Source organism: Acanthopagrus latus, chromosome 11, assembly GCF_904848185.1.
Source record: "Acanthopagrus latus isolate v.2019 chromosome 11, fAcaLat1.1, whole genome shotgun sequence".
NCBI classification, from domain to species: domain Eukaryota; kingdom Metazoa; phylum Chordata; class Actinopteri; order Spariformes; family Sparidae; genus Acanthopagrus; species Acanthopagrus latus.
In genome coordinates, this window is record NC_051049.1 from 16,161,553 (window position 1) to 16,189,549 (window position 27,997).

General features: G+C 39.9%; 1 long non-coding RNA gene across 4 annotated transcripts in view; it reads right to left on the reverse strand.

Annotated features, from left to right (window-relative positions):
• LOC119028107 overlaps positions 1–27,997 on the reverse strand; it is a 172,173-nt gene that overhangs the window by 87,039 nt on the left and 57,137 nt on the right. The window contains exon 3 of one of the 4 annotated variants that reach the window (XR_005077601.1): positions 8,982–10,278. The exons of 2 other annotated variants lie outside the window; for them this stretch is intronic. This is a non-coding gene — a long non-coding RNA (uncharacterized LOC119028107). Of the gene's footprint in view, positions 1–8,981; positions 10,279–20,225; positions 21,253–27,997 lie in introns of those variants that run through there. One more of the 4 variants, XR_005077600.1, reaches the window with a different exon arrangement.

The following is a 27,997-nucleotide window of genomic DNA, read 5'->3' on the forward strand; positions in this document are numbered from 1 at the left end:
ACTTTACATTTATTTGTGTTTAAATGTTAAAAGCCAATATTTTATCCTGGCGACTGGGCTGGATCAATTATTAAAATGATCACGCTCGACACCACACAGTGCTGCTGTTGCTGAAAAGCTCGCCGGTGCCGGCCTCCACCTTTTTTTTTAAAGTAGAGTCCTATATGGATCAAGGTTAAAAAAAGTAATATAACAGTATAAGTATCGTCTTTGAATGTCTCAATCCCTGTTTGTTTTTTTTTGCACTGTGCTCCCTGTTTTGGTTTAGCATGCTGCTTGGTCAATTAAGGGAGCATCTTGAAGCCGTCAGTGCCAAGCACTACTGTACTCCATTTGTTGTAATAAATGGTTAAACCAATGACAAGCAAAATCTCAGTCAAAAACTTACACACATCATATTGTTGGGTTTATACACATTATAAATTGGTGTCTTGCCTTTCTTTATTCCAAGAATGTAATATGTCCAAACCAAGGACATGTGGAGTTAGTCTTCTTTTACTAGTTTATGAATCCCCATATATATATATATATATATATATATATATATATATATATATATATATATATATATATATATATATATATATATATATATATATATATATATATATATAACTTTGTAGAACATTGTAGAACTATTTGTAGAACTATTTGATGACTGCAATCTGCATCAGGGACGTCAGTATGTTAACCAATGAACTGATTAGGTTGGTATCAGAACCCTATATTGGATCGCCCCACAACTCTAACTTGGCTGGAAGCAGCACATTTTTCTTTCACTTTTTGTTATGTGGTTATAAAGCGCTTTGTGACCCTGGTCTGTGAAAGGTGTTGTACAAATAAAGCTTACTTACTTACTTACTATTTTTGGTTTTGGGTTTGATCATTTTTTGCAGATAAAATAATGGTTTCAGTTCTGGTTTGAATGACATATCACTGATGTCAGTGACCAAAATTAATTGGAATTAGGGATGAGAGGATAAAAGATTTCATTGCGGATCTAGGTAAAAACACTCGGTATAAGTCGATCATGGTGAATTTTCCATTATCGGGTAATAGCCTGCATATTTCCTGTCATTCCAAAGTCAAAAACGTGTCAACATGGCTGAAGGCTCAGCTTGTCTGTTGCATCTCCCAGATAACAAGTTGAATCAGGTGTGTGGAATTACTATAGCGTCAAAAGGACGGGGATGTGCCTACCATCTATTCATCCTTAATTTATCCATTATTCAAGATTATTTGATTATTTTTCACTAAAAATGACTACAAAAAGTGAGGTAAATTGTTTCAGTACCATTTTCAGTTTTAAGTTTAAGAGTTTTAAATATAATTAGAAAAAGAAAAAAAAAATCACATGGTGAATCACCATTATTCTGCCAATCGTGACATTACATTTCAATGTTGTCCCTTTCCCTTCTGGAAGTATTTGTAGGTATGTGGCATTCTTCCTTTCTGCACAATGTCCCATGATGGCTGTCAATCATGACTCAAATGTAAAATTGTCAATGTCAGTGAGGTTTTGCATTCATCAGTAAGCAGAGTACATTGCAAACAGTACTAGACTTAGGGGTCTGATTCCCAGTGGGACCACTCATGCAAAGGAAAGAGAAGTACATTCATTCGGGGTACTTTAAGCTCTCTGGGGAAAAATACCCTCAAAATATGTTAAATAAAGGCTCAGTGTGTGTTTTTCGGGAAAGTTCTGTATAATGCACAACTGAAAAAAGAAAACTGAATAAAATACAAGCAACGCATGTCAAATTTGCTCTCTCCACATGTTGACAAATTCTTGTTTATAAATATTCTTTATATTTGACTTTCTAATCGCCTCGACTGCTCAAACCCAGAATTTTGGTTTGTCATGCCTCAGCTTTCCTCTAGCAACACAATATCAATACTTCCACTATTTCCACAACTTGCCGATCTAATCCGCCCCACTACGGCACGCATTCTCCTTTGACTACATCTGTATGTCATCATTTAATACCCATTACATTTCCTAATAGAAAGGCATCGGCGGCTTCTTTTCCTGATTCGTGTCGCTTCTGCTGGGCAGAAAATTGGTAAAGTTGGAAGAACTGCTCTCATCAGTGTGGAAACTTTTTCTCACCAGGGTATCGTATTTCAGTAAATCCCAGAAGTTAATGACCGCTGCGCCACAGAGGGTTGCTCTGTTTTTCACCAGATGCTAGATTTTTGGAATTCCCCAGATTCTAATGTGCACCAGAACAGCAGTTTTCCGACTCGAGTCCCAGGCAGCATGTAGCATCTCATTAGCTCCGGTCACTGATCGAGTGTGACAGACATGAAACCTGACACATGCTGCAGACCTCCACGATATACATTTCATCTTGTTTCCCATAATGCTTGATAAATGGCTTTCTGCATTTGTAATTATTTTTCCTCCTTGGCCTTTGCCTCAGACATGTCCTTCTCTTGTTATTCTTTTCTGCCTGCGTGTTTAAGCATCTTTCAGTAAGTTTCTTTCTCTTTGAAGGAGATGTTTTGAAGTACTGCGCAGACGAGAGAGCTTCAAGTCAAGCATTTCTACCACAAATGTAACCAAAGTCATAAGCAACACTGGACAATAAAGACTCGAGTTTGTTTGTTTGACTGTATTCTTTCTCCGTTGAGGTCAAAATGCACTTGTGCTGCGTGCGTCTTTGCGTAAATGCTTTATTCTAAGCAAGGGCCTCTTATATGTGTATACATACTCCTGTATACATTAACACAGAGCATTATAAGGCTAACATAACAAGAAGAAGCAGAGTTCCAACAAAAGAAAAAGCTTATTCAAGCGGGTCAGTGACAGAATAGAACTACGCGCAGAAGGACTTGTTACAAATGAAACTACAGCAGAATTATCATGACACTCGCATGCATGAGCACACAGCCAGAATTACACGCGCCACACACACACACACACACACAAAAGCGGACTATAACACCGCAGCCAACTGGCCCTTGAGCGCCACTGCGAATGGACCGCAGAGTAGGCTCTACTTTCTCCGCTCTCTCCCTCTGCCTTCGCCCCCTCAGCACTGACAGCTGCTTCCTAACGAAGCCCACTCTCTTCCAAGCAGACCCTGTGATAATGAGGCTCTGCCCAGAACTGCAGGCAACCAGGGAGCAATGTCAACAGCTCGGAGCTGACCTCCTGAACAGGCTTGCTTCCCCTCGTTCACCGAGAGAGCAAAAGCTGCACCTCATTGTTTGGGTGGAGAGCGGATCCTTGCCTCGGGGAATTGCCCATGTCCAATACTAAAACTGAGCTGAAACAGTGTCGGGGCTTCACGTGCATACATATGTGCGTATTCATGAATGTGCACACACCAGCGAGAACACACATGTGGACAAGCTTACACATACACACACACACACGCATGCACAATGTAGAAGAGAATTACAAGTGATATATCCATGTCACAGAAAAGAGGATTTTAACAGTGGTAAATCTCAGCTTTACTACAAATTTAAACATACGGGAGGATAAGCAGACCTCACCTGCATAATGTTTTGTATCAACAATGAATAAATCCAACCAGTGTTGGCAGAGAGGCACCAGCCAGAGGAGCCGAATCGTCATTGAGTACAACCTTTTGCATTGTTTAAACGTAGAGTGCCGGAGAGTTTCGAATTCATCTTTCAGCATTAATTGTGCATCTTCTGTGCGGGACACCTGCTAATGATTCTCACGACTACACAATGCATGTATTTACCATTACTCCTTATTGGGCCATTTCTTGTAATGCCTAATAGCTTGAAAAAGAAACTTGAATTATTTAGTTTCCCTTGAGAGAGTGCAGCTGCAGTAACACAAGCATGTAATAAAAATTGGGACCTCAGCGGCTTCATCTGTTCATGGACTAAACATTAACAGGGAAACTCTCACACGGCCTGTGACATATTGTAAGTGTATGTTTCCAATGCATCCCTCGGTGGAGGAGACCCTTTAAAAGACCAGTCTGTGTTTGCTTTGGTAGTTACACAAACCCAACATTAATCACACTGGATAAGCTCTGCAATCGACAACAGACACCCTCTGTAATGAATAAGTCAACTAATCTGCACCAGCTTACAGACTGCGAACTAGAATAAGAGCAGCCGAGGGATAACTGCACAGAAAATGGAGTAAATAAGGATTTTCAACTCAGCAGTGTGTCTGGTGAAATGAAAGTCTCACCCGGCTCTGTGCTGCTTTAATGGAATTAATTGACTCATTCAGCGAACAGAAAGAAAAATAATTCATAGAAAAGGCAGGAATCTACCGACAACAAAACCGTGTCCGGCTAAAGTTTGGTGACAGTGCATTGTTAACACCTAAAGTTTTGTCAATTAAACCACCAAAGGCAAAATGCAATCAGAATAAGATGCTATTACTGCCCTTCATTTTTTTTTCTTTGCTTTACAGTCAAAGCTGCTACTGGCACACTTTGAAACATAAAACAAAAACAAAAAAAACAACTGTGCCACTGAAACACTCTGGCTGTATCACTTAATAACCACGCAAGCAGCAGGGTTAATAAATAGGCTTCGGGGCTGTTGTAAAAAGAAGGTATAATCGCGTGGATACTGAGACCAAACCAGATGAACCAAGAAAGCAATAAAACATCACAGCAAGCGGAAGACAAGTCTTGCATATATTCAAGGCTTAGCTGTCTTAATTAAACCCAATATTCAACAGCAAAGACAATCCTGACAAAATGTGAGGAAGTAGACAGCTGCAGATGTGTTTGATGTGCGAATTTATATCTCCAGCAGAACAGAAGCACAGCAGTGCCGGTGGGAAGGAATAAAAATTAAAAAAGAGAGATTCACTCACCATTAAAACAGCTGCAGGCGTCCAGTGTGGTTCCAGTCATTAGTCCACATGCAGGTAGAGCCAGCTGCACTAACAGGGCCTTCTGTGTGTGTGTGTGTGTGAGTGTGTGTGAGTGGGTGAAGGATGGCTCTTCAAGTCACTTAATCCATTACAATAACACCAGATTTTACTCCAACCAGTGAAGTTACGTCCTTGTGTTACACACCCTCAAATGAGCGGCTTTTATTTGTAAAAATGGAGATGTTGAGTGTCTAATTTTATCAAAACCAAAATCTTCCGGAATGTTCCTCCCAGAGCAGCAGAGGCAGGAGAGGGGTTAACAGGTCACTGGGGGTGTTAGCCACTTAGCCGTTAGCTTTCCTGTCTTACACCACTGACCATTCTCCGTCAACTCGGGTTATATTCCTCGATTGTTACGCTCAACCTGGTCTGTCATCCTCCGTGGCTTCATCTCTTGGATACTGACACTTGGACAGTAAACTGTGCTTTTACAGTTTTGAGGTACATTTACTTTCCTTGGCTATTTCCATTTTCTGCAGCTCTACACTTCTACTCCACCACAATTCAGAGGCAATAATTTGACATTTTAATCCACTAGGTCTATCTGACGACCTAAATTGTTTGTTACTTTAAGGTTTAATTTAGTCACATGCAATTTGATCAAAGAGTAGATTATTACGTAATTTCATAGATTCAAATAAACATCTTTATTAATCCCCAAGTGGATACGCACAAGCTACCCAGCAGATCAACTGTGTAGTATTTAAAGCACCTAACACTAACATCAGACTGAACACCATATTCATTTATCAATAATTATTATCCAATAATAGGCTATGATAGACATTATTTTCAGTATTATTAGTATTACTATTAACAATATTACTAGTATTACTATTATAAGTATTATTTCATTATATTTTGACGTTAATACTTTCTTACTTTTCATTAAGTAAAAGTTTAATTGCGCGACTTTTCCATTTTCTTGACTTTTCCATTTGACAGTGGTTATACTGTTTTTGTGTGACTTGAGCGATTCCTCTGAGCCTCTGGAATTGTTTACTGTGGTTGTTTACCTGTAACACATGGACAGGTTTTGTGAGGGCTCCTCATTTGTTCCATGTGTCTCTTCTAAACACACAGCAAGAGGATACTCACAAAGAGGTTCCCATTGTACAAATATGTCTTCTGCCCAACGATTTTTCTACAGTCATTATAAGAAATAATCTAACGACGATTTATTAAAATACATACCGGGCAAGATCAGCAGCATTTTTTGTTTGATAAAAGCTGCTTTTGTCAGTTAAGCTGCGGAGTTTCACTCTCGATTTCCAAACACATCCTCAGGGGCTTATGACACATAAACCTCCCGCTGTATGTCTGCGAATACAAACAGTGTTATAACAGCAGACCATGCATAATACAGTGAGGGGTGTTTTGAGCACCACAGCACTTACTAATTGAATATTAATAACTAGACAAATTCCCAGCATGTGCTCAACCTTGATCTTGAGATTCAAGTTTTGTTTTAACAGAGAACATTTAAAAAGAACTTTATAAAATGGCCTTCTGGGAAAGAAAAAAAAAAAAAGAAGAAGAAGAAGAAGTGAGAGAAACGGGCTTCAAAATCATTTCCACATACTTTTGGACTTTTAGCCTATGTAGTCAATGTATCAGAGTGAGAGAGAAAAAAAGGGTACATTTTCCCTGGAATAATTCATTATTTCAGTCTGCACGATAACCACCACTTGAGCGATCCTGTCTGACCCTTTGCCAAGTTCACTTACATGGCCCCCTTTTGCCATTAACAATGATCGTGGGTCCCGTTGGCCATTTCCCCGTTGGGGCAATGTCAAGTCTTCTGTGGTGCAGATGGCAACGCGTAAGAAGATTATGGTGGAAAGTACAGCTTTCATGGTTGTAATTCAAACAGTTTAGAAACCACTTGAATTAGTGATAAATCCTGCTGGACTGGTCCGTGAGCAGATGTGACAAGATGAATTATTCCCCCCTTACCAGGAGGCTTTGCAGAAATCTTAAAACATATGGTGCTTTAGACTTTAACTGTTATTGGAGGACGGACACTCCCAGTAGTGTCTGAATTCAAGAATACCAGCCAAGAGGCTGCTGTTTGACTCCTTTTATTATATGCAGGGGTCCTCCCATTCGTCTCCAATCATCAAAAAAGTTGGCAGCCAGCTATGACTGTCTAATTTAATTACTAAAAGTGGAGACGTGTCTGTGGCTGTCAAGAGACAGGGAGATAGGAACAGGCTAACTCGACCAGATCATCTGCCTTTCCTGACTGCAGGTGCGCCTCATCTTGGAATACTGGGACTCTGTCACTTCCTTTTGTCCCTCAAATCAGTTTAAAGTATGTCTAAATATGGCACATAATTAAATCTGTGCCACATGGAAGTACCCTCAAGCTACGATTACCTGAGAGAGTAAGGCGTGTACGAGAGATCTGGGCCACACGACGGAGAAAATGACGGCAGCGATGATGGTCAATCTCACTGCGGTTTTAATAGCGGTAACACTGAGATATGGTGGGCCTGCTCTGGGTCTGATGCTGCGCAGCGCGGTTTGATCATTGCTGTAAAAAGGCAAATAAAGGAACAGGCTGACACCGTCTCAGTCCAGCCTCAAATATACATCAAAGTGTCTTTGTTTTAGGGGGGAGTTTTTAGGACGCATGTGGCAGAGACAAGTCAAAATTATATTATAGACTTTACCATATAAAGCTTTAATATAACCCATGAGAAAGGAGCCAGTCAGCAGGCACTAAGCCCTGTCTTTTCAAAGCGACTGAGGCTAACAAGGTGGAGATGCTTTGTTCTGCTGGTCAAGTAATAGTGGCAAATTTCCTGCCACAGCTTGATCTCAGAATAGCAAAAATTTGTGGCGTATTTGAGTCAGGCTAGACAATTATTACATAACCACAGGGTTCACACTTTTCTCTAGCATGCTGTCCTTGAGGGCCTTCTCATAATTTGCTCCCCTGTGTCAGTAAAGATAAAATCACACACTATCTCGCTGCATGCTCATTGCATTCTCCCCGGTAGTGGCTACCAGTTAATATTCGAGAGAGAAAAACACAGAGAGTCCTCGCCAAAATCAGGATGCTAATCATACTGTACATCAACCGCAGCAGATGAGCTGACAGGTTACATCGCATATCCTGGCAAAAGGCTGCTCATTTTATGGGGACATCACAGAGTGTAAGACAGAACTGTGAAACTATGTCTCTTCTATTACCTCTTCTGCCTGGTTAGATGTGGAGCCGCTCGACTGATGAACAATTAGGTCTTATTTACATTAGATTCCGTGCTTTCTCTTTGTCTTTTCTTGATTCACTCTGTCAAAGGAACATGCTGCACGCTGTCCGACCCAGCTACTGAGGCATTGGCGCCATCCATTATTTCATTTCACTATATTTTTTTGCTGTTGTTTGTTCCCTTAACTGTAGGAATGGTCAGTTTTTGACACTTTGCAGGTCATACAATCAAATAAAATATTCTAATGCACTAGGTGTCAAAGCCTGACCAATGCATTTGTTGGCTGATATTATATGCCAATGTTGTCCTATTACAGATATATCAGTATCACAAGGCGACAGAAACAACGTTAAACTTCTGAGTCGGGATGTGCGATCTTTTCATCTGCGGGTTGAGATTAAACCTGATCCCATATTAATCATCCTAGAAGCATCAGAAGGGCTGGGAAGGCAGCAGGTAGCTCAGCAATGTCTTTTATGTTACAGCCGTTAAGAAACTCATTCCTCTGTTTTGGAAGAAGAAAGACTGTTAAATGGAGAAAACAGAAGCTCTGGATTTAAAGAGAATCAGTTTTAACCAGAGAATTTGAGAAGATTTCCTGTATCCTGCTCCTTGGGAGGGCGGAGGGTTGTAGGGGTGGTTGTGGGTCATTTTGCTCTTGCTCTTTTGTTCATTTTGTAGAGTTATGTCAAGACAGTTTTTCCAGCTGACAAGGGAAAGTCATCAGCTTCATGGATATTGTGCACTGTATTTTTAAGCTACTTGATATAATGTTATTTGTTAAAAAAAAAAAAAAAAAAGAAAAATGAAACAGGTTTGTGTGGATGTAATGTGTGAAGGAGATCCAGGTCTCCACAGAAAAAAAATATCTGAAACAGGTATACATCAGCATCGGCTTATATATTGTCCGATAAATGCCGTTTTCTTTTCTTTTTTAACAGTACATAATGCAGAACAAGATGCCTTGGGTTATATTCAGTTGTTAAATTGTTTCTGTGCACCAAATAAAGACACATATTCTTTCCATACATACATACATACATACATATACATATATATATATATATACACATACATACATACATACATACAGCAATCTCAATAGAATGAAACTGTAAAATAAAGACTTCATTTCTACAATAAAATAACAAATAGCCACTGTAAAAACAGTCACAGTCACAGGAAATTGTAATCACATTCAAAAGCAGGCTATACGTTTTTCTGTGATAATGGAGCACGGATCTCCGTATACTATACAGTGCAATGTGCTTGTTTACAGCTAAAAGCCAACCAGCTGTGCGCTGTATTCCTGACAAAGAAATAAACACTCAGTGACGGGCAGACCATGAAACGTGCAAACATATTCAGTAATGGCATAGTTGTTTTTTTTATGAATTTTCTTTTTACAGGGTCTCCTTGTCACAGTCCAGGCCCATTTTAATTTCCTGTCAATCATCCACATTATTAATAAAATCTAAATTACTTTTTCTATTTGTAGCCTCAAACCTTTGTGAACGCACAAGGATGTATCTTCAAAGTGCTGTAGCTGCATTAAAGTCAAAATAACTGTTGAAATACATTTTTTTTAGAGCTGGATATCCTGCTTAATTTTCATTGAAGCCAGAATCCATTTCAAGTCAAAGCCTCCTGGTGGACACAATCGTTTTCAAATCTGGGACATCCTGCAGACATGCTGAGAAGGCCGCACATCATAAAACACCTCGTGTACAATATAACTCTATCATGCCAATAATAATCGTGATCTTAAATCTGACTGTGGAGGACTATGTTCTTTTTTTTATGACTAAGTCTTGTCTACAAAGAGTTTGGACTTTTGTGAAAAGTCTGCGTTTCATGAAGTGGGATGATGCCGGGTGTGCTGAAAGACCGTCCAGTAAGGCTGAGCTGCAGGAGGCAAAATCTTCTCCACAGTCTCAGGCAAGCTGGATACATGTCGCCATCCTGAATGAATAATTTAATCCTCAAAGTGTACTTCAAAGCTGCTCACCAGGTGGCGAGTCTCCCAACAGCTGCCTCACAGCCCAGCAGACAGTCAAAGATCGAGCAAAATGATTTTCTCCAAATGTTCGACAAAAATGTGTCCGGATGATAACATTGTGTCGGAGTACAATCATACCTGCCAGCAGACATTCCTCTCTCCTCATTCTTTTTCAGCTCCTGTTCAAGGGTACAACAGTGAAACAGTGGTTATCCTGATGAAAGGGAAAGCTTAAATTGGGGAGGAAGCTACCCACCTGAAAGATGATTCCACATTTGGCAAAAAAGGCTGCTTCACGGCTTCTCAAGATCAGCAGCCTATTGTTTTGCTCCAGCCTGATCTTTTTCTGATGCCATCACTGAGGGTATGGATACTTGAAGACATCTCCAGCAGATTCTGGCAATATTTGTCCAGACGTGATTTTCAACTCCAAAACAAAGGAGAGCTGCATTGATTCGGTTCGTTTTAAATGTAAGCTACTGAGACATTTCTTCCATGGAAACACAATCCACAATGGCACTCCCCTGGCTGAGCGATCGGTCATTATTGGCACCGAATGGGGACAGGCAACGCCAAAAACTGCTGAATGTTGATGATCTCTGACACGGCCAAAACCAAAAAAAATCCTACAGGAGAGAATCGTTTGTATTGAGAAGGGGCATTTGAAAAAAAAAAAAAAAAAGGACTTTCTTTGTTTTGACAGACTGTAGCGTGCAGTCAAACTTCGGGCAAGGCAGAACACAGAAACCAGCTAAATATAAACCTCATTATGCTCCATGCCAGCATAGTTTCATTGACACTTGGGGCATAAAGAAACGACAGAAGTGCAGAGGTGGAGGTTTGCGACGGAACAAAAACGTGTCATGGATGAATGTGATGGTATCAGCAGTGCACTACGAATCAAACCGTACACTGTAGTCCCAACAAGATGACAGTCTGAGCAGGCCAGCTTTTTTTTTCTTTTTTCTCCTGGAGAAACTTTACATTTCATAATATCCAATTCATTGTTTGTTGCACAGCAATATTAGAGCTTTCATAGGCAGCGTTACTGAACTGGTTAATTTTCATACATTTTTAAATATATTTATAATATCATGCAGTGTTGTAAAAAGTACCAAAAAGTTATACTTGGGTAAAAGTAAAGATATCATCTTAAAATATTAGTTTGGTAGAACCGGAGAAAGTCACCCATAGAAATGATGCTACATTAATACGCTTGATATTAATGGTACTCAATTAACAAAATGAATTTCTGGCAAAAATAAACTTTCATATTTAAAAAGTAGAAATTAAAGTAAATTACTCATATACATTTATGTATATAATTTAAGCTACACGTCGATATCAGATCAGTGTTTAGCATTTTCCTGATTAACTAATAGCTGATAAAATACATTTAAAAAAAATGTTTCTTTGGCACTGATGCAGCATGTAATTGGCAGTTATCAAATAAATGTAGTGTCATAAAGAGTACAGCAGATAGAAAGACTCTAAATTGTAATTAAGTACAGTATAGTTACATTCCATCATTGATATGGAATACATTAATGTATTTAAATAAAGCAAAATTGTTCTTATGGAGAGTGAAAAGATGATTCTTCTAATGCAGCACTTTACTACACTTGAGAACACTTGTGCACTTGAGACTGGATATTTAAGAAGCTATAGAAATGGGATCTGGCCATGAGGCAAGAGAAAGAAGGATACAAAAAAAAAGAACAACAACAAAAAAAAAAGCTGAAATGAAAACTGAGTAAGGGTGATGTGTAGAAACAAATTCATGATGCATTGAGCCATCTTTCATTTCCATTGACTTATTAAACAGAGTTACTGTGGGAGGCAAATGATGGAGCTCCCCTGGAACTCACTACATCTTCCCACTTAACAGGGAGGCAAGAGCACGCCAAACCCTGCAGGCTGACAACACTCACCAAACAAATCATGGCAACGCATCCACAGGCAGTCCAGAGTAAATTGTTGTATTAACCCCCAGGCAAGGGTCCCCCCTCAACAATTCAATAAGCACAGACGCATTCCAACACATCCTAACAGAAAGCTAAGGATTTGACAGCCCACAGAGCACGCCGGTGCCAAGCAGGGAAGGCTGTCAGTGTTATGGGTCAGTGTGTTAATTGTTTTCTGTTTCAGGACATTTATCTTGTATGGCTTCTTCTGCCGCAGTCATCTTGCCGCATTTTCGTAAAGAGAAAAGAATTGAAGTAAATGATTGTCACCGGCCATTGCAAGTCACATCAGTTTGACAATGTGAACATTTAAAGGGACTTCTTCCTCCTGGAAAAAATGATGAACCCGGATTTATGGGGAGGTATTTAGACACAGCTTTCACAAGTAAGTAAAACAACGTATTTGTTAGAATGAACTAATCTAATCGTTATTACTCAAAATTCCAATAAAATCCTATTTCTACTTTTAGCATTTTTACAAAAAGTAATCTGAAGCCAGATTGTCAAACAAAACTTTTTAAATTAGAGTCTATTTAATCTGAAACACACTGTTGCTGGAGCCACAGTGAGGTCTCACTGCATGAATATGTGAGGGGTCAGGGGTGAAGGACACCGTCAGGAAGTGCATGCCATTATTTTGGCTTACTTTAATCTCCAGATCAGATTAACTTCAGCTCAAATTAATCTAAAGTACTATGTGATCTGGAAGTCACGTCGCAACCCCCCCCCCGACAGAATGTTTAAGCAATCTGATGTGGCACGCGCGTTGTCTTCTTGACTGTTCACAAACCCAACGACACATGTTCTGCAGCAGGCGTTGCTAATTAGATGAAATGCATTTGTCCGTGTATCCTTGGCGGAGAGCTGACTACAAATGAAGCCGACTGCATCCGTTTGAAAGTGAATTCCGCCTGATCTCACTTGCAGCCACACTCAAAAACAGAATAAAAAAGGAAACACTTTGTTCGTATTTGCATTCAGTATCACGCCTTGGAACGACAAATCCTGGCCAGCCACTCATTATGTGAAAATCCTAGATTTTTAAACTGGAGATAAAGCGTCCAATTAGCAATGTATGGTAATGCTGACATTTTACTCTTGCATTAAATAATGTAATTCTGCAGTTCTGCGACGTGGCAGCTTTCAAAACTCTTTTCTTGGCCCCTTGTCTACATAATACCTCAATTATCCGTGGATAAAAAAAATAAATTAAAAAAAACTGAGAGTCACCACAGAACGTCAACACTGTTGAACACAATGTGTGCTATAATTCAGATTTGAGTCTTGCATCATTTACATAACAGGATGCAATTAAATATTTAGAAATCAGAAATGCGCCTCGTAATGTGCTTAAGGTCAGTGTTGTTGGCATCTCTTGCTACCAAATGAGAGCATTTTGTAAACACAGTTTGTTGTAAGAGTCAGTTTAACAGGAAACAAGACCAAGGATAATATTGGTTTTTGAAATGTGAAAAACAATGTGAGTGGAGCTTGGTCATAGGCAGGGGGTAGCTGCTTTACTGGCTTATGAAACAGTCAGCCTTGATTGCTATTCCATCTGTGTTTATGAGTTAAAAGCACCTTCTCATTGTGTTTTTAGATGGCGGTGAAATCACTCTTAGAGAGCACCGCCACTTCTTCCACACGACTAGCAGCTTGTTTTTATTTTTTTTAATTGCAAAAGTGCAGTGTTTGTGTAATAAAGGAAATGGCTCCGACTGACACTGACAATAATAATAATCTAACCATACCAAAAATATTGCTTGTGTGTGCAAAACGAAATGTCCCAAAAAGTGAGACACATTTGCCACTTAAACTTTCTAACAGCTGAAAATATTTTGACAAAATGAGGCTGAGCACTTTTACAGCGGCGGCATGTTTTACATCTTACTGTGCGTAGCAGTTTTATTACCCTCACAACTAGTTCACTCTGACTCTGCAGGAGACTCCATCTAATTTTGTGCCCTAATGGAGATGTGAGGGCTGTGTGGAAATTATTCCATTCAGATAAGGTTTTCATTCAACTTGTGCCAATGGCCAGAAGGTTAAATGCACTGACAGTTGCATCTTATCTCGCTAATCCCAAATATCTTAATGGTCTTGTTATTAATTGCTTTGGCATCCTGGGCTCCTGTCTACCTCTTTTTTGGGGGGGGGATTTAAATTGTCATATATCAGGGTGGGGGGGGGGGCACACGCGCCTTGTCAAGCCAAACTTTAGAACTCCATTCAGGCTGCTCAGTTCTCATGAAGGAAGACAATTTTTCCAGGTGCTGTTTTTTTTTTTTTCTTTTCTTTTCTTTTTTTTTTTCTCCTCCATCCCCTTTTTCCTCCCTTTGCTATTGAGAACCTCTTCCCCTCTTATAGACATGATCTGACAGGAAATCTTTGAGAGGCAGCGCTGTGCTAACTGCCCAGAGATTTCAACTGTCTGTTCTTGCTGGAGGAGAAGCTGAACGCTGGCCTCCTATTAGTCTAAACACATGGAGCCCCCCAATCCCCTGTCTCTCTCTCTCTCTCTCTCTCTTTCTCTCTCTCTCTCTCTCTCTCTCTCTCGCTACTCATCCCAGTCCTGGCGAGGGGGCTGACAGCTCTCAGCGTCCCAGCCTGTCAAAAAGGGCCTGTTATTCAGCACCCTCCCTCTGGGACAGGAGGAAAAACACACACATACACATACGCACACACACACACACACACACACACACACACACACACACATGCACACACGCACACACACACACACATGCACGATAATCCGCGCACACTCGGAGAACATGCTTTCACAAAGGCCTTGTACACAGCACACACCCACGCACTCTGTCTGTCTCACACACGTACGCACACACACACACACACACACAAATATTTTTCCTACGCCCACGAAATACTTGCGCATACAAAAACTTTTGACTGCTCTTAGAGGATGTTCTGCTTGTTGTCAGCATTTCTCAAAATATGCTGACATTTTGCATGCACTAATCAGGATCAAATGTAATATCCATACAGACACTAATTTACTGAGCTTTCGCCTTTTCCACAGCAGCGCTGACACAAACTCCTCTCTTTATGGAGTCCTCTTGTCAATCCGTGTGATTGGCTGAAATTTACCAATCATTAGCTACAATTTAATAATGTCTGGTGAATCGGAAGAGCTGACAGGTGTCCAATCAGGAGTTTGAAATGATCCCTTAGAGATTTTGAATGCTAGCTTGCAAATGAACCTGCAGGTGCCTCCACAGCTGTATTCCCAAGTCCATCACAATACTATGTGCATACTAAGGAGCAGAAATTGCTCATTGCTCAGTCCGCTGTCTTTCCCTGACAATTTGGGGCATTTTTTTTTTTCCTCCTGATTTGAGCAGAGGATATATGAAACAGGGAGGAAAACCGTCGCAAAAAAACCCCCAAATATTAAACCGGACCACAACAAAGATAAAGTCAAATAAAGGTCTAAAAGATTAATTTCAATGCATTACATTTAAAACGTATGAAAGAAGAGGCACTGTTGTCACAGGCTCATGTGGTTCGGTTTTGTGCAGGCATTAAAGAGATTAATTGAGAAAAACAGAAAGCGCTGTTTCATAATTCCAACAAATGCTGTGATAGTGAGCCAAAATTACAGAGTATTTAAAGATCACTTTCACTCTTGCAGTTCTATTAAAAACTGACTGTTTATTAGTATTTTGTGACAGTGTAAATGATTATTTTCAAGGTTTAATAAACCAAGAACAACCCCCAGCCCTGAAAAAAAGAAAAAAACCCTAACACTTAAAAAACAGCAAATCAATGAAAGTACTCAAAACTTCCAAAATCTTTTTAAGTTAATGCAACAACAAACATTCATACATTCATTTATTCCACACAGCAACCATCCTTCAACCACCGTTCACCACACATCCCCCCTATGTACAACTACACATTATCTCTATATATTTTAAAAACCTTTATATTGTTAACCTGTATTCTCCCCTTTCTCTCTAGCTGTATGTAATTCATGTGTTGTTGTATATATGTATGATTAAGAATTACTTTTTTTTTTAATGAAATAGAAACATAGAATTTAAAGAGATGTCTGAGATTGTCCTTTTCCCCACCCTCATTCCACATTTGAACATCTGAGACACACGCACAAGTGTAAAAATATATACGTTTATCACATCTCCAACAAGCTGTTGCAGTGTACAATTCTTTTTTTTTTTCTCTTTTATACTTCAAACCCACAGCCCTAGAGTTGCTGTGGGGTAATCCCTGTTCAACTCCAAGGAACAAGTAATGATTGCAAGTGATCGCATGTGGTGCCACTGGAGAGCTGGCACTCTGTACTCCAGAAGCCTTTAAAAACCATCACAGAGTAGGGACTACTTATTACTTGATTAGCCATACAAAACTCGCTCGCCTATTCACTCAGGCGATGGGAAATAATAGCAACAGCAACCAGAATAAAGCTCTTTGTGTATCCAACCTTCACTGTGTGAAACTTATCAAAGTGAGACACAAACAAAACAAGGGAGAACAAACTTTTGTGAAATGCCAGCTAAGCATGAACATAGTTCCCTTTCTTCCCATGTGGCCCCTTTGTGAATAATTCCCCTCAAATCTGAGTAATCACAGTATTAGTGCCCTTTTTAAAAACACTTCTCTGTCTGCTAAATAAGGAGCTCTCTTAATTTCTCTTCTCGACGCCGGCTTAATTGCGTTAAGAATTAATGGTGCGTTTTCACGGCCAAGCTCACCACCAGACACCGGTTACACTGCTCTTCCTGCTGGGCCCAATGCCACACAGCGGGCCCAGAAGTGCCTGTCGAGCGCCAACCCCGGTCTCACTCCTGCTCGGGGGTGAGAAACTTTGCGCTATACATATGCATGAATATCCCTCATATCTCCCCAAAGGCAGCTATATCTCACCATTAGTCGCTCTCAAAAGTCTTCTGCGGCACACAGTATTGACTTCTGGAATAATTTCAGGCAATCCCAGACGTGATTTATGATGATGCACATTATCGATCACTTAAGGAGATATTTAGGTATTCGGAATAAAAAGTTATGTTCTCATTATGTTGATGGCGTGAGGCGCCAGGCCAAAGGGAGAGGGGGGAAGTCACTGTACACTTTACCGGAGAGGTAATTAGCACGTCTGAGTAACAGCAGCGCTCCCCCTCTCTGCTCTCCTGCTGCTGAGGCTGGGCCGACTTGCCTTAGCATTAGCACAAATTGTTACTGTCGCCCCACAGGTGGGAAACTAGCTCTCATCACCTCATCACCCCAGAGGATGTGAGACACAGCAACATATATTAAACCGCTATCCTCGCAGCATGCGGCTAGTGTCTTCATGAGATATTTTACTCTTTATGGAGCCCATGGGGGACACACAAATCCAATACAGCTCCCTTTTAGAAGGGCACAGGCAAAGACATGCATACAAACAACTGGGATTTAGAGTGGTTCCTGTGCCAGAGGCAAGAAAAGTGACAAGCTATTGGAGTGCTTTGGGCAAATGCATCAGCACTGGCAATGCCAGTGGCTCTGAGACAATAGGAAATGAAGGAATTTGCCTAATAGAAGATGGTGCATGGTTGCAAGTCTTAGCGCGGCCATTGAAGACAGATGAAGAGATCTATTTCACCACAATGTCTCCCTGCTGTGTGCCCTAATTCTTGAAATCACCATGATTGTAACAGCTTCTGTAGTTTTTTTTCAATCTGACAAATCACAGCCTTACACTTCGGGAAGTGTGGAGAAATTATTTTTCAAAATCAGAAAGTGTTGAAAACTTTTTTTTTTTCTTTTCCCTCGTACATCTTCTTCCACCAGGCAGTTTGGCTTCAAACCAAGGATGCCATTACCCTCTTCAGGCCCTGCTGATGAGAGACACCAGACTTTGTTCATGGCGGGGAAAAAAGAACCATGCGCAACACTTTCTAAAGCTGTTAATGTTTTATCCCATAATTCACAGGCCCGGGACTTGGGAGTATGTCTTTGTGGGAAAGCCTTGGCTGGACATGGTGGAACCAGCATCATTAGTGCCTGTCTCCCCGGGGTGGCATGTGTGGAAATTACTGCCCCAATCAATAAGCAAAGTCCAAGTGTTGAAATATTTATCCAGACAGAGCTTCATCCTTGCGGTGGACTGTCTGAGCACTCTTCCTGCACCTTAAAGGGTTATTCAGAAAGCCATATATGGGCAAGAGTACACCTTGAAATCAATGGGGTGCCACTCACTGGCTGAGTGCTGAGTGCTACAGGAGTCCATTAATTCACTGTCGATACATGGGGCGGAAACAGCGTAGGAAGTGGAACTCCCCTTAAGGTGAACTCGAAATAGTGTGTGTCACGATTCTAGCATTTCTAACTTTGATACAATACCTCCTAGGATATCAATATTTGATTTTGTGCCAAGACATGAAAACTATTTTCAAGGGACGTTGACGTTGTGCATGTATGAAGCCCATGTGTGTCAGTGCGGGGATGTGAAATCTGACGAGATTTATTAGTCAGTCGGTCGGTCCACAATCATTTCCCCACCCTTTTAAAATCCACAGTTTTCACCCCATGAGGCTGAGATTTTGTGTGTAGGTAGGACAGGGTGATTAAAAGATAACAGTAATTATCTTAGTATAATTTTACTGAACAAAAATGTAACTTAATGTTGAGAAATATTTGATATAATTGCTGAAAAGCACTTACAAAACCTACACAGGATTTAAACAACTTCAAATTAATGTTTTTATCTTAGCTGGGTTTGCACAATAATATCAGAATAGGGCAGGTTCGTTTTTGGGCTACAGAGACAAGGTTTGACATTCTGCTGACCAGAATTAACACATTTGTCTTTTTATTAATTTCTTCATATCCTGATATAATCCTACTTTGCAGTCTTAAATGCAATTTTAACATTTTCTTAAAGTCTTTTATGTCATATAATTCATTTATATGTCTCTTTAAAGCACTTTGAATTGCCTTGTGTCTGAGAGGTGCTATATAAGTAAACTTGCCTTGCCTAACCTTGTGTGTGCACTTAATTTAAATGAAGAAATAATTTATTTTGTCGAGGAAAAATGACTGAAAAAAACATTTTCATGCATGATTTCACATTGCCTTTGAACAAGAAATAATGACCTGACATCTATCGTGATGATAACCTTTATTGACTGATTTTAATCATGATAACATTCTGGCCTTATACAATGAACCAAACAATATCTGTAAGCATCCACTTGTGCAAAAGAACCAGGTGCAGTTTTCTGCTGTTCAACAGGTCTGTACAGACGCAGCATGCACCTGAATATTTTCGAGTCCACACATCTATGATCTCTTACTGGAACAAGGTGCACCTTATTTCTCTGAAAATGATGTACAATTCCATTAAAATATATATATATATATATATGTGTGATGCACTTTACAATAATGGGATGCCTAAGAATAGTGTAATATTTTTCTCTCCTCTGTTAGCCCGTTCAGCAGTCCACAAATCTGTGTCCTCCCTATGGCAACCATAAATCTATTTTTACCTATCGTTTTAAAGTTTTAAAACAACACAGTTACCAAATCCTGGATAATTCAGCAACAAACCTGTACTCAAATCTGTTTTTAAATGAGTGCATTATTGTATCTGTCTTTACTCAGTTACCTTCTTTTGACCTCCATGTTTTAATCTCTTATTTCCATAAAACAGGATTTTAAGGGACGATTGTTGCATCCCCATCCCATATAAACATCAGCATTGTTTGCAATGAAAAATATTTATGGCAACATTAACTAAATCATTTCAAAAATTATTAATTTAGAGACTAGTTTCTAGAGGGAAGCAAATGTTCACACGTGAAAATATACTTATCCATCATCCTAATATTTTAGAGAGCTTAGTCACTGCCTGTTTACTTAATAAACATTGCAGGTTTATTCTGCGAGGGCCAACGCATACACACCCGACAGCATAGTGTGATTCTCTCGGCAAGACTTCCTTTGAACTCCAACACTTAGCTTGTTATCTCACTTTATCTTCCCACAGAGCATGTTACGGACGATTAAAAGCTCTATGTGATACTTGGGCTAACATCTCATTATAAGAGAGAGCCCATTTGTATTGCTTACCTCCATAGTTAGAGTCCACAAAGGATGACAGCTGACTTCCCCTCCTCAGCTTGAAGTACTCTGCTGAAACATACGCTCATTATGGAACGATAAAAAATTGCTCTCATTTGTTAATATAACATTGTCTGGACCCAGCGATGGGCTCAGGACATCGCCTGGCTGCAAAATAATGTGGCCCTTTGAGATGCGCAAGTGCAAAAATGATTTAGTCGCCTCCATTTTTTCTTTTTTGTTTCTGTTTGTTTGCAATCGCAATGTGTCTCCATTATCTTTGGAAGGTAATTGGTGGGATGATATCTCAATAACATCTTATCCTTTTCAGACCCTTGACCTTCGCCAGACCCCTGTAAATCAATTCTACAAAACACTCTTTTGCCCCGCAGGAAAACAGTCACAGCTGATTACTATCCTCCATTTGTCCATCCCGCTATGATGTAGAAAGTCACGGATATTTATAGTCCCCACAAAAGCCTAAAGAATGACTGATCTGTACTGCGGCGGGGCCCCGTCGCGTAAAACTGCAGCAGTTGCACAACTACTGCATCAATCCCCTAATGATAATCTGATCATGTTGATAAGCTAAAGGGGAAACAGTACACACCCTCAGCTTCCATAAATCTCAATACCGTCATCAGTGTTAACAACCACCGAGGGGATATAAAATGCTGACGACGATGCTGGTGTGTGCCTGCAAATACCGCTGTCACTGACACGTGATCAGAAGACTCCTTGTCTCCGTCCATAATCATGTTGTACTCCTCATTAACTGAAAGGTCTTCATTAGTCGTGGCATTGCAGTGCTACCAGACACAATGTTTAATTAACATTATCAGCGTTTGTAATTGTCATTTGTTTGCCTTGTCGGTTTACATTTTCCACGTCGGCTGAGAAGCTGCCTCCAAGCGCGCTCCACTTCAGATGAGCCAAGATGCCTTTCGGATACTGGGAGCTGATGAAATGCACAGGAGGTCCCCCGCGCTCAGTCGCTCCGCTGACCCCGTTCACACATCTGAATGAAGATGCGACAGGCATGTGGAAAAGATTTCCGAGCATGACGTCCTCCTATTAGGTTCAGTATCCGGAAGAGAAGGGATGCTGCAGAGTGCATGAATGGAAAAAGAGGTTTCTGTGGGAGGCCAGAAGAATGTGGCGCGCGGAATTCACAGAAGAGAGATGGCATCTGCAACTCATTCTGTCAGTGATTGTGCGTCCACTTCAGTACGTGTGTAGGCTTATGCTGGAGTGTGCGCACACGTAATTGAATGTGTGTGGTGTGCATCACTGTTTATATTTTCATTACCTGTGTGCTTGCGAGTGAAGTATGTATCTGTGCAATCCAGTGTGTGTGTGGTTGGGTTGCGGTGTGGGTATAGTATGTGTCCGCGACTGTTCTTCAATCTGTCTTTCATGGTTTAGTGTGGACGCCGTCCAAGGCGCCCAGCTGCTTTAGATCAACACTCAATCACGGTTCACCTCATCCAGGCTTAATTCTTTCTGATTCACATCGGCTTGATCTGACCACCTCGGTGAGTCCCTGCTCACAGTAACTGGCACTGTCTGGTGGAATTGGTTCCACAGCCCTGCTATATTACAAACCTTGGAAATCCTGCGCCGAGTGTTTGTGCAGGGATGCAGATGGCAAATCAGGACTGACTGCAAAATGTCCAAGTCTAATGTCATCTGATAAAGCATATTAATCCAAAACACTGTTACACAGACACTTGGCTATATTTCACCTGATAATAACTCAGCAAAGCCCTGCACAAAATAATGAATCTTAAAACGTGTGGCTGTTTGTGCCCTTGTCGATCAATCAAGCAACTTTTTTTACGTGAAAAAATGAAAAAAAAAAAAAGATTTTAGAAAATGGAAAAAATGAACCAGTAGTCTTTCACAATAAAACAACCTCACATTTCACCAGTGAGGAGCAAAGCAAATTTTTACCTTTGTGGGTGATGAAGATGCCCGATCTGTGCATTCAACATTTAGGAAGAATTTGTTGAAAGTGAAATGTGTGGCAGCCTGAGAAACAAGAAAGCTGGTGATAAAAAAAAAAAAAGTGAGATACAAAAGAGGCGTTTTACTGCAAGATAAGATGCGCTCCCAGTGTTTGACACGTAATATGCCAGGGCCTTGAATATTGGAGCAAAATAGGCTGAAAGCATGCTTCTTGTAAAAGACTAGAAAATGAAAACAAAAGGCAGCACTCCGTGTCTCTGTTACCATGGTGTGTCTCGCTGAGCATTTAAGACTTGCCGCTGTAATATGAAGAAAAACCACAAAGTTTATTCTCTCTGTAATAAGCAAAGAGGGCCCTCGCAGAGGTAGTGTTCGCCCCCCGCCACCAATTCCAGATGCTGCAATCCCAGAGTGAGAATGTGAGAAATGGCACGAACCTGCGGAGGGTTTAGTCACCGCTGAGCTCCTTTTTCTAGCACTCGATCAGAAATATTTGTGCTCCCCATCTCCTATTGTTGAAACAAATGAGAATTTTTATACCGGCACGCCACCCATACACAACGAATTCCTAACTCTCCAAGAGATGCCTTTATCCCACTCGGTATTTTCTCAAGCTTTATGGTGCATGAAAGGATCATGGCAAACTGTTAAAAAAAAAAAAAATTATATAAATTTGGAGAGGAAGACACCGTGAAAGCTCAGGCATTAGCCTAAATACTGCTGAATTGATTTCAAATTGTTTCCAAGGTATAAGCCAGGCCAGCCACAGCAATTTGATCTGAATGTGTGTAAAGCCAGTCTCCCGTGTGCACTGGTTCTCTTAATTTGAATGTTCATTATTGGTTCATTAGTGGCTTCTCGACTTTATAGCACCGATTCTTTGCTCCATCATTCCTCTTCTGACAATAATTGGTAGCATGACATAGACTCAGTTAGCCTTGCTCTGCATGACTTCATGCATCAGACATCAGTAGCCTGCCCATTAAGTCTGTTAAACCCTACGTCAACAACACACACACACACGCATGCACGCACAAACACACACACGCAGACACATGCACACACAAATTGCTAGATTGCGAACACTTTTTCCACATTAACCTGCATATTAATGAGGGAACCTGATTTCCCTAACGGCCTTCATCCTAAATATTTGTATATTTCCACATTTATAATAATCCAAATTAAAAACCTCCTTGGCATAACTGTTAATGTTAATTACAGTGGAACATTTCGCAGCACATGTGCCTCGTATTTGTTACACTAATATGAATTCACCTTTGCGTTTTTAAATACATTAAAACCTTTAAAAATGCTATTTTACAAAGTCAGGCTATTATCTGTGTTGCTTACTGCACACAACTGCGACTTAAAACATATTTCACGAGCCAACAGTGGCCGACAAAATCCCAGGTTGCTTTGCTCGCAAACTGCTTCGGGTTCCCATCTGCCCCCTGGGTTAATTAAGTCAGTTTCAAATATTTTGTGCCTGCTGAATATTCTCCGTTAAGTGGGGGTCTACTGTGTTGAAATCCAACACCCACCTCGAACCTCATTTTCCCCTCCGCAATGTACACACATGTGTTTGATTATCCCTCCCGCTTGGTAAGACAAGTGGAAAGGAAAAGAAGTCCGGCTCGTACGTGTCCCATCCCAAAAATACCTCATCTCATAACAGACCTCCACCGCAGGAAATAAGGAGCAGTCAAAGGTCAGGAGAGAAAAAAAAAGCAAAATAACTACTGGAAAAGAATTTTTTTCTCTGTAGACATTAAACTCCTTTTCTTTTTTTTTTGTTTTTACTTACCAGGTTGCTAAAATGTATGAGGTATTGCACCACATTGTGAAATCTGACAATTCATACACAAAAGAAGCCCAGCAGGCCTACTATAGTGTACAGTATTGTGTAATAAACTGTAAGATAATACAATGAGTATCTGTCAGTAAATACGGGCACAGATTTAAACCATGTGAGATATTTTCCAAAGCCCAGATATGATCTGCCAAATTGAGGCTGATGTTATTGTTTTGTCTCTCCATCTGATAGTCGCCGACTTCACACGTCAATCAGCGGACTTTGTTCTTTCTTTGAAGGCTGGAAAAATCCGGCGCTGTAATCAAGTTTAGGCACTACTTCAAATTACTTGGAGAACTTTAAAGCCAGTTCGAGAAACAAAGGCTATTCACAGGCAGTGGTCTGCGGCGTGTGCTCTCACAATGCATGCCCGATTACTCAAGCCTCCTTCAATGTAGACACAATATATTCACTCCGCCTTTTTCCCTTCCGTGCTCTGTTCGGCAGATGCCCACACAGGGATAGGAAAAGCCATTGTATCTAATTGCAATGCTCAGGATTTTGATTACACTCTTGCCTTGAAAGCACAACACTGTAAAAGAACAATTGCTCAGAGAGCACTGAGCAGCAGGAGGTGCAATTTCAGCCCCTTCTTAATGAGAGAACATATCAAAAGGTAAAAGGGAGGAATTTATACTTTAATTCCATTTCTGAAGCAATAAAACGCGGGGCCCTTAATTTATTAGTTTATTAAAGGTGAAACTCTACCTAGGACTATTTCTCTCCTCTTCACGTTCTGTTTCAATGACCCTTCCATCCAGGTCTGTTTTTCCCATATTTCTGAAATTATTAACCCCAAAGCAGACTTCCCACAGGAGTTGAGTGATGTAATGGATTAATAAGACGACTATAATGTGCAGTAGCTCCTCTGTCTCTGGGACACACTTTTCACATAAAATGGGACCAGTCCTGGGAACCTATATAAAAGTTCTCATGTCACATGGCCCTGCAACCGCAGACCGCATCAGCCGTGGTTGTTCACTGCTTGCACTTTAACTTGTTGTGAAACTGAACTCACGGAGAGGTTTTTAGGCTTGTTTATCCTAGTCCTAATGTTCGGGAAATTGAGTTCAATTGATAAATAAAGAGTATGTTAAATTCAGTATGTTAAACCAGAGGAGTAGTCTCTCCAGATGCTGAAAAAGCATAAGATCAGGAGTGGAAATATTTATTTACCCTTCAAATAATTGATTCTTTACTGGTGGCCTCAGTCTATATAAAGTCTTACTTTGGGATATTTCTCACTACATGTTGGTAAAAGACAGGGCTACTGCCAATTGCTGTTCCTCTTCAACATGACTTTAGAACTTTTAGCACCCACAAGTGGCCCTAATGACTCTGACACTCAGAGCTCACGCATGTCCTTAACGACTCTGTAAGGACACTCCCACACAGTGTTTAAAAGCCTGCCAAGTCCCATTCGGTTAGTTAGAACTGACGAAGCCTCTTGGATGAGAAGTGAAACATCTTCATGAAACTGAAGCAAGTCCAGTTGCCTATGATACAGCACTTAGAATTACCATGACCTTCATCAACCGCACATTACAAATTTACCTGGTTCTATCGCTGCAAAGACTGAACCGCTGCCTCATCAAAAATATATAAGCAGGTTTGAAGTTCACAAATCTTGAAATGCTGCATGAAACAGTGGTCTTTCACTTGGCAGTGGTCTAGTCTGAATGTATATAAATCCAAGAGCAGGTTTCCTGAGTTACTGAGTACTTTTCATGTGAAGAGTTAATTTGCACAAAACATTTATGAGCCATTCTTAATGGAAAGACCAAAAGCAGTTTGATTGATTTTCTTTTTCGAGTGCATGACAGAAAAAAAAAAAACAAAAAAAAAAAAACAGTGGTGAGCACATGTAAAAAAAGAAAGACATAAAAGAAAAAGACATGTTGTCAAAACCACCAATAAATTCATTCAGTTTAAATGGTTTTCGCTAGAGTGCAACTGAAAAAAAAATAAAAAAATAAAAAATAGATCCTGTTTTTGGATATGACTCATTTATTTCATTTCATCCCAAACCTTTATTTAAACTAACGACTGAACCAAGAACCATTGAAGTTGTGTGTTCATTTATAATAATGCTGAATTAAAAACAGGTTTATGAAAGTAAAGCAAGAAGAAAAAAACAAACACCACTAAAGGTGATTTTATACAGTATAGCACATCTTGCATGTGCAGGAAAACAATATTGCTCGCCTCACACAATGAAACCATTTTGGCTCCCTCTTTAGAGTTTCTGTGGGCTATCCCAGGCAAAGGTACTACATTTCTCTTGATTAGTGTTTATTAGTTATTCCATGCACTTGTTCTTCTTCAGCTGAATTCAGATAAACCTCCCTCTTTAAAACATCGGCTAAGAGGAGAGCTCTCCGTACTGCTGTTAGAAAACGGCGATATAGTGGGGCTAATTGTCATGAAACATTTAGTGCTGTTGGTTCCCATTCGTTGAATGTGTTGAAAGTGCCTCATAAATTTAACTTGCATTCCCCAGTCAATACACAATCATGAGATATTTACAAGCCACCTATCGTTACCTAAATTAAGAAATGTCCCCACTTTTTAAAAAATGTATATAATGAGTTTATTTGTATAATGTTTTTGGCGTTTATTTTTCCATCTGACGTTTGTAAAGCCATCTGATCATATACATTTTCCTTTTATGTTTCCTTGTAAATGACATTGAAAAAGTTTGGTGTTATTGGACACAAACATTGGAAATATACTCTCAAACAGGTGACTTTCAGCACTTAACCGGAAAGTCAGAGAATCCTTTCAAATTCAGCATGATAGCTGGGAGAAAACATCAAAATGTGTCAGTGTGGAGTTCACTCCATCCAGTAATTTGTTTCTGTATTATTCTTATTACATTTATCAGCGAATGACCCTGTGTGGGAGGCCTTATTGCAGGGGTTAAATTGCCTCTGCTGACACACTCTTACGTCTTTGATTCTACCTTTCACAATCCGGCAATTTTATCTAGTTGACCTTGCTGGCTACAAAAAGAAGTGAAGTGCAGGACGGCTTTACATCAGATAGTGAATGAAAACAGCTTCACTTCCCCAAGTCTGTCAAGTGACAAATGTTACGTCTCTTCTGTCGCATGAAAACCTCATCAGAAGAATATAGATCTGTAGTGTAAGACCTTTTTTTTGTTCCAAAGCACTTTCATTAACCCTTTAATGCGCCACTGATATTGAAAAAAATTAAATGTTTGTTGAAAGAAAGTACTTGCTAGTCCATTCAGCCTTCAGAATTGTTCGAGTGGAGTTAAACACTTTTGAATCTGACCCTGCAGAGCTGAAATAACTCACTGTGACAATTTGACATCGTAACTGTTTCACTCTGCTATTACAGTTAAAAAGACACAACGGAAAACATGTTCTTTATTAGACGTTACTGGATTTTTTTTTTTTTTTTTTTTAAAAAGCATAGTATAATGAATGCGTAGCTATGAAATAAACAATCTTTAGAAATGGTGATGTATTTTTTCAATGGAGCAATTCTTAAGAGTGACCATTATTAACTCTATTACTACAATATAATACATTTGCTTTTCCTTAACAGTTATTTTACAATTGTCGTGATGATGAAATAAAGAAAAGGCACTAAATACAAAGATGCATACAGCTGGACTCTGCTATTGGCTGGTTTGAGTATAAGTTAATTTATGCTCATTCATACTCACACACACACACACACACACACACACACACTTGGTTTATTTTCCTCATTTTAGAGTGAAATGTCCAAAGCAATGGTACGAGACAAATGATAGATTTCTATCCTTTATACATCATGCACATTCCATGAACAAAGTTGAAAATGTTATCTCCATCCTTGATAATATGAACGCTAAATTCTAGATATAAAATCTTTACAACAAAGGTTGACTGCTGGCTAAAAGCAAACCAAAGCTGTGCTCGTCTTTAGCTCATTGTACTTTGATGTATACTGCATGTGAGTAGATGTTTTGTGATACGTGTTGGTCTCCATTATTATGTGTGTTGTGGTTATGTG